This window comes from Myotis lucifugus, unplaced genomic scaffold (genome assembly GCF_000147115.1).
Source record: "Myotis lucifugus unplaced genomic scaffold, Myoluc2.0 scaffold_219, whole genome shotgun sequence".
NCBI lineage: Eukaryota > Metazoa > Chordata > Mammalia > Chiroptera > Vespertilionidae > Myotis > Myotis lucifugus.
In genome coordinates this window covers 808,357-817,026 of record NW_005871267.1, presented here as the reverse complement: position 1 = coordinate 817,026, position 8,670 = coordinate 808,357, and positions in this window count along the sequence as shown.

Sequence of the window (8,670 nt, the reverse complement as noted above, 5' to 3'; positions counted from 1 at the left end):
ACGAAGTTTGTGCAAGAATAGGCCTTCCTTCCCCTGCTGCAGGCACAGGCTTCCCTCTGGCACCCCGGACCCAGGCTTCCCTGGCAGGCCCGGCTTCGTCAGGTCTAATTAGCATAATAACCTTTTATTATTATAGACTTATTTTCATTTTATTGAGACTTGCATTCCAATCAATTTTTGCAAAACTTCTGTGTGTTCTTAAAGTAATGAGTGGTGTGCAATTGAGAGTGCAAAGTTCCATCTGAGTCAATTACGAGTTTGTTAAATGTGATGGGCAAATTTCCTGAATTCTTACAGCTTTCATGTCTGCATTTCTCAGTCAGTTCCTGAGAGAAGTAGTTAACTTTGCCCTCAATGGTTATGAATTTTTCCTTTGTTCCTTTAATTCTTTCTGTTTTTACTTTAAATATGTGGAACCTAACTAATTAGGTAAATAAAACTTTTGAAACATTGCTGCACCTTCCTGATGAATCTAATTAGTTATCACTGACAAATACATATATATAATCTGTGATGTGCTAAATTAAATTGCAGCAGGCTGGAGGGTAGAAGGAAGAGGCAGAGAGGTTAATTAATTAACAGCTGTGGGCCAAAACCAACAGAGCACTGCTTACATTCCTGAATGGATGTTGAAACTTTGAATTAACTTTCAGGTGTCTATTTCTATGATCATCTAGAGAGAATAGCCAATAGCCAATCACTAGGTTTCACCTCATCTTGCCTATGCATGACCATTGCCCACAACCAATCCAAAAGGGCAAACACTTCTTCCTTACAGACTACGTACCTGTGCTAGAACTAGCCCTGCTTCACCTTCCCCATCCCTTATCTAGAGCCAATGGAAATTCCTTCATAACAACTTATACCAGTCTTCCTTCTGCTCATTACATTGAAGTGCCCCATCCATCCCAGAATAGCCGACATGTTTTCTCCACTAGCCCTGCTGCTTCTGGTTTCAACTGCATGCCCCCAGACCCCGTCCTTATTCTGGCTAATGTATGGCTCAGTAAAGCCTTTGTTTTAGAAAAGATTTCAGCTGCGAAAGTTTTTGTGTAACAGCATTATGACATGTTCCTCTTTCTCTCTAGCGATGCCTTTTGCCTGCAAGTCTACATTTTTCCTAATATTGATACAACACCAGCTTTCTTTGGGTTAGTGTTTGCATGGTATAACTTTGTCATCCTTTTTCTTCCAAACTGCTTATATTTTAGGTGTCTTTCTTATCTGCAACATAAATGTATTTTTTTATTTTATATTGTAGAGAATTGATGCCTATGATTCGGGTTGTTTTCCTGAGCAGGATGCAAGGGTGATTTCTTTCCTGGGTCCTTGTCCAGATGGATTTGAAGAATGAAGCCATGGGAAAAGGTGGTAGATGAAATGGATGGAAATTTATAAAGAGGATGGAAGCAAATACAAACTCCCACATAGGGAGGGGGTCCCAAGGGGGTGACCCACAAAGCCCCTTTTTCTCTAAGGTTTATAAAGGCTGTATTTCTTTTTTTCTTCATGCTCTCTTCTAATTGGTCACTCTTTTTGCAGAATATCAGCTTCAAGGCCTAAATTCCACATGATGCCCCTTTTTTTTCTCCCCCTTATCTTGTAACATTTCTCTATCTCCTGTGAAAATCCATTTTCCTCTTTCTGCCATTTGTCACATTTCTCTATTTTCTGTGAAAGTTTGTTTCCTTTTTCACCATACTCCTGGCTTTTCCTTATCTCCTGTGAATGGATGTCTTCCTCTCCCCTTATCCTGTGGCACTTTTCTATTCTCTGTGAATGTATGCCTTCTGGCAGCTCCAAGCCCTCGCCTATGCATTCCCCCCCATGGACCCTCTTTATTTCTAAACCTGCCTGTTTTATCCCTAAAACTTCTTTCACCTGGGTGAAATAAATTTTTCAAATATATTCATCTTATTTGTTAATTAAATAACATTAGGTTCTATATATACAGCAGGCACTACATTCCTAAAATAGAATGCACTCTTTACCATATTTGTTTTTACAGCTTTGAATTTTATGTAGTCTTCAATCAGTTTTTTTATTTGCAGGAAAACAAATTTGCTTCATTAGCTCCTTTTATAACTCTGATAGCTCTTAAACATTTAGCCTCTGCTGATTAATACAGAACATTACATTCAGCACTGGGTCTATATAGTATAGAATGGGGAGTGATCTTTTGAGTGATATAGAATAGCAGTTAAGAGCACAGATTCTGAGTCAAATTCTGTTTATTCCACTTAGTTGGGTGCCATTGGGCAAAATTATAATGATACCTACTTCATGGAGTTGTTGCAAAGGTTAAACAAGCTAATATGTACAAAATGCTTAGAACATTACCTGACATGTAATAATAAAATAATAATATTTGTAGCTATAAGACCTAATCTATAATAATAAAAGCATAATATGCTAATTAGACCAGACATCCTTCTGGACGAAGCCTGGGCTGCGAGGGAAGCCGGGGTCCCAGGTGCCAGAGGGAAGCCAGTGCTGGCAGCCGCGGGAAGGAAGGCCTACTCTTGCATAAATTTCATGCATCAGGCCTCTAGTAGTATTATAATGAGTTCTTAGCTATTGACTCTAATCTTATTGGATCTTCAATGATCACTAAAAGGCTTTGGCATCAACCTTTCTTTCTGATTAATTCTCTGTCATGCCTACATATATGTAACTTCGGTCAACATGTCTGGATTTTGCTGTGATTTTGTATATGTTGTTCCCATGGCAGAGATACCCCTCTTAGATCTGAGCATCCTCCTTCAACCTCTAAGACCCAACTCACGATCAAATTATTTAAACGTCCCTCTTTAAATTCTTAAACTTCATTGTCCAATATGAGAGCCACTAGCCCATGTTATCGAGCACTTGAAATCTGGCTAATCCAATTTGAGATGCACTGAAGTATAAAATGCACCCTTGATTTCAAGTTTCAGTTAAAAAATAAAAAGTACGCAAACTGTCTCATTGATGACTTTTATATTGGTTAAATAAATGTATTATTAAAATGATTTTACCCACATCTTTTAACTTTTTAATACAATGACTAGAACACTTAAAATTGCATGTGTAGCTTGCATTCTAATTCTATTAGATAGCACTGATCCCAACAAATCATTTCCTTCCTGTCTGTGTGCTCCCACAGAACTTAATGGTTCAATTTTCCTATAATCGCGTAGGATGTTGTTATATAATTTTCTTGTACTTGCATATTCCTCTATCAGATTGTTAGCCTTTCGTGGGCAGTGCCTATATTTTATTTTTAGATGTCTGTTATACATCTGATAACATGCCCCTGATGAAGTGCTCAGTAAATATCTGTTGAATAAGATTGATAAAATATTGTATATGATTCAGTGAAATACAGTAAACAAGTTAAACTCATAAGGATAATATGGCTGTAACAGCAGAACAATTACTTGTAATAAATGATTCTATTTGCAAAACCATAGCTCCTCATTATAAATATATGTAGAATTTAAGATTAAATTATTTAGACTTGTAGAGCCAATGAGGTATGGCTGTCCAAACATACGGGCTCATAAAACTAGAAAGCACGAAAGGAGGTATATCCTTGGCCATTCTGTCCCAAAGTAAAGAGATATTTTGAAGAAGTCTGTAACCACCCCACTGTACTACTATCTCCCATTTCCCCCACTAGGGATATAAAATCTCTATTGATTTGAAGCTCTTAGAATAGCACTTGATTTTTTTTTGTTTAAGATAAACAATCTGTGTTCTTTTAATCTTTTCTAAAGCATCCTATTTTCTCAACCTTGTGATCACTATCAATGTAATTCAATTTAACAAGCTTTCTCATATCTATGAGGCACTGTGCTAAGTGCTATAGAGGACATACAATGAAGACAAGTGTCTGATTTTAACAAGTTAGAAAATGTAATGAGAAATGGATATATAAAGTAACCTCAACTCAAAAGCAGCAAAAAGAATACCTTTATGATGCAAATCAAGAATGATAAGTATGCAAGAGAGAGAGAAAATAAAGAATGGGGCAAAGGCTTTATCCCCTGCAATTTGAGGACATTATGCAAAATAGAGCCAGGTTTTAGGAGGATCTATTTGTCTTGCAGAGATTTTCTCACAATAAAGCTTGGAAAACAGATTGCTGTAAATGATTCATCAGGAAATATGCAGGAAATATGCGACACCCTTACATATAAGCAAGTGTCTCATTCTGAAAATAGACTTCTATTTAAATGTGTTGAACATCTATTATATGATAGACACTATGCTAGCCATGGGGATGTGGAAAGGAGTAAGACACAGATCATGCCTTTGAAGACATGAATCCAGACCTATGGTTAAATGAGCCTATAAAAAGCTAGAATGTCATATAAACAGTATGACCACAGTTGTATTTAGATTATTAACCTATTATAGCTAAATTCCTCTACCTGGGTCCTAAACAACCTAAAGTGGTCTAGTGAATAGATTAAATATTTGAGGTTTTCTATTCAATTGTTTTTATTTTCCATGTGTTTGGCCTTTCCCTTCACCACTCAACTACCTATTTAGGCTCCTAAGACAAAAAATAAAGCCTCACTAGAATTTTTTTCAGTATTGAATATCACAGTTCTTGAACAATAGAAAAACTTATCTTTGAGACCCTTTTTTCCTCAAAGCACTTTTTTGATTCTCCAAGTATATGTTCAGATGCCCTTTGGTAACTTCCCTGCCATTTTTCATTGCCAGGGATTCCAACTTCCTGTGAAAAGATGGTTTTGTTTTGTATTAAGAAGACTTAGAAAACTACCATTTAAAACATACTTAAGTTCCAACAGGTCTCTGTTGATTACAAGCCACTATAGTTGGAAATAGCTCTCACCCTAGAGACCTTCTGAAAATTAGTTTTATCTTTGATAAAATGAAAAGGCCTTGCGATCTTCTGAACAGATTGTTTGGCAACTGTCAAAATGACAACTCCTTTTTAACCTCACTGATCTCAGATTGAAGGTTTTCACCAACTGTAGTAGCAAAGAAACACAATCAAAACACAGATTGCACCCTAAAGAGGAGTAAGTGATGGAAAACATAGCCTGTGGAGCAGTGTCTTCTGTCCCATTGTGCTAATTCGGGTCTGAATGTTTTCTTGACCTCTTCTTTTACTTTAGCAATATGTGGGTACTAAATCTTCAAGTCTGCAAGAAACCAGAGGCAGGGGGTGGAGCTCCTATTGAATGTGAGCTTGCAATGGTTCTCCTGTTTTATTTGTTTGTTTTTGTTTGTGTGTTTTTTTGTTTTGTTTTTGTTTTTAGTTTTTAGAGAGAGAGGAAGGAACAGAGAGAAAGTAAAACATCAATGTGAGAGAGAAATATCAATTGGTTGTGTCCCTTACATTGCCAACCAGGGATGAAAGCTGCAACCCAGGTAAGTACCCTGACAGGAATCAAACCATCAGCCTCTTGATGCACAGGTCTACCTTCCAACCAACTGAGCCACCCAGCCAGGGCTGGTTTGCCTGTTTTTGTTTTTAAGTATATTTTATTGATTTTCTACAGAGAGAAAGGGAGAGGGACAGAGAGTTAGAAACATCGATGAGAGAAACATCGATCAGCTGCCTCCTGCACACCCCCCACTGGAGATGTGCCCACAACCAAGGCATATGCCCCCGACCGGAATCGAACCCAGGACCCCTCAGTCTGCAGGCCGACGCTCCATCCACTGAGCCAAACCGGTCAGGGCGTGGTTTGCCTGTTTTTGAAAGAAGATGTGCAAAGCCCTGGCCTTGTGATGCTCATGTACACCAGAGGAATTTGCAAAACAGATGACCTACTTACAGAACTCCAGCATTCACTCAGCTATGTCCCTTTATCTTCCTTGCAGAAACTGCTTCCTGAAGCTTAGAGCCTTACTGGCAATGTGTATTAGATTCCCTTCAGTTTCAGGATATATTCCTATATATACCTAAGAATTTAGTTTATGATTTGTCCTGGAAAAATCCATGTAAGAGTCACACAACTGTTTACAATAGCTCCTACTAAGGATCCTAGTTACTAGGAGCTATGGCGAAGGGAATTCAAGGGCACAGTGGTTCTATTTGACATCCAAGCTCATACCAAGTGTTCTGCACAAGGCCAAGCAGCAAGTAAGAGGCAGACCAGGGCCCTCCCATCAGATCTCTTACTTCTGTTTCAGTTTGATTACAACATAGCTGCCACAGGAGCATTAAGGCTCCCTCTCCACCTCACCTATAATGCATGCATGCACTCACATGCCCACCCAAAAGTACACACATGTGCATGCATACACACACACACACACACACACACACACACACACAAATTCACAACATACACACACGCTGTAAGCCAGGCACTGCAGTTTAAAAGATGATGGAATGACTGCTGGGCTGCCCCAGAACAGCTTAGGAGAGCTCAGTATTTTTTTTCTCTCTCAGAGAAAGAAGGAACATTGTAATCTACTCTGAATACTATAAAACGATTATTGCCAAAAATACCATAGGGACCAGGAAAAGGTATGTGTAGCTCTGCTACCATCATGTTGCACACACTGCTTTGTATTCTAGTTTTGGTTCCTCCACCGTATCATGACACCCTTTAAAAAGAGGCAGCATGCCTTATTCATGCATTAATTCAGTGAAGTTATGTGTGACATCTATCTTGCTAGGTACTTAGCATGAGTTAAACTATGTCCCTGTAATAGCCTAATAGGGGAGAGAGACATAAAAAGTTTCTCATTTCAGTATAGTGCTTGAACATAAAACATTCTTAACGCAGAAAACAGAACAGTGTAGCGTTAGCAAATATTGAACCTATATTATGAGTCAGATACTACTCTAATAAGTTTACCTCAATTCATATAATCCTCCTGACCCTTGGGGTAGCTATAATTACTATCCACATTTTACCAATGAGGGAGCTTATGCCAAGAGAACTTAAATATATTGACTAATGTCACAGAATCAATAAATACAAGAGATGGAATTTTATTAAAAACAAATAGGGCCTGAAAAACCACACTCATAACCATTAAAATGAACTACCTCTTATAGTGCATTAGTTAACACCAGCCCTTAACTTTCTTGTGGCATAGTTCTCTTATCCATAAAATAGGGGTAAAAGCTAGTTTCTCTCAAATAGAGCTGTTATAAAGATTAATTAACATTGTATATATAAAGTTATTGGAACAGTATCAGGCATATAGGGTATATGGCCAACAAATGTTAATTCTTGATAGTAAATCTTTATTGAATACCTAAATCTGTATCTCAGAAAATCTCTTAAAGAAGTATATATTATCAACTAAGGCGATGGAGAGCAATAGTCCTAGTGAGAGCTGTGCCAGATATTCCTGCAAGATTGCCTCTAACCTGAAGAGACTTGTTGGGCTTGGGGAGCTCTGGGTGTCATGCAATAACCCAGGCAGGACAGCACTCAATCCAATGCCCCTGTACTCTGCCCTGTGTGGGTTACATTGAGATAAAGTGCCTTCTCTCTGCATCTGCAAATTATTATAGGTGCCCCAGCTATTATTTATAACTTCAGAAAGTTTCCTGTGATTGTCGGTGACAAATATGTCCATTTCAACACTGTGATTATGCAGTACCTAGCAGAGAGGGTGTGTGATGTGTAATATTAGTGCCTCTAACCTCCCCTGGGGGGTGTTTAGAATAGTGAATTCTGTCACCTTTCAATGTGTGTCCCACATCATCTGTGCTTCCAGGGCATGAATTCCAGGCAGTACCGGGCATTTCAACCAGAACCAGTGCACATGGACAATAATCCCATTAGTTTTCAAGATAGGAAAAAAGGCCAAAAAATATATTTTTGTCAAAAATGTCTTCCTTGAAAAGGGTAAGTGCTCAGGACAGTTGGAGCTCAGTTTAATCTTAGAAAGACGAATTACTATATTTAGATGACCTGCTTCTAACACAAAGTAAAAAAAAATTCCCTTTCTCCTAAACTATAGCTTCCTTTCTTGCCTCCTATTACCCTCCTTTTCAATGGATATGTTTAAGTTGTCAGAGATAAAGCAGGAGGAAGATTTCCTATAAATGGAACCAGCATTAGCATTGGAAATAGAGCAGCAGCTACAGAAAGAGATTGATAGATCTGTATTTCTTATCCGGGGGGGTGGGTGTCAAGATTAAGAAGAACATGAAATAAAGCGTCTTGTATGAACATGTGTTATCAATAAGATTTTGTATGATTTTGTGGAAACAAAGTGTGCAGCTATAGTCAGTATATTCTATCATTCTGCTTACAATAATCTTTACTACGAATCTCAATTCGAAGACTATTTACTGACCCAAATTGGAACAAAAATGAAACCTACTTGGTCCAATTCTTTTTACATTTCTTGCTGTAGTGAAGAAAAAGTATCTATCAACCATCTGATTCTAAACTACAATGTAGAGCCAGCAGCAGAACTCAGATATTTTGACTCCCAGTCATCATCTTTTCCAGAATTATATCACCTCCTTAATTTATAACACTTTAAAAGAAGTACGGTCTTGGTGATGCAGAGAGAAGCTTCAAAAGATAGCAAAAGATAATCGTGACACGTGTCAATGCTGCCATGTAACCTATCAATTAAATTAGTGGAGTTAGTACAAATGATGGATCATGACATAGAAATACTTCAAGAGACTCAGTCACAGATTTAAAGTAACAACATGGGTTTTAAAAG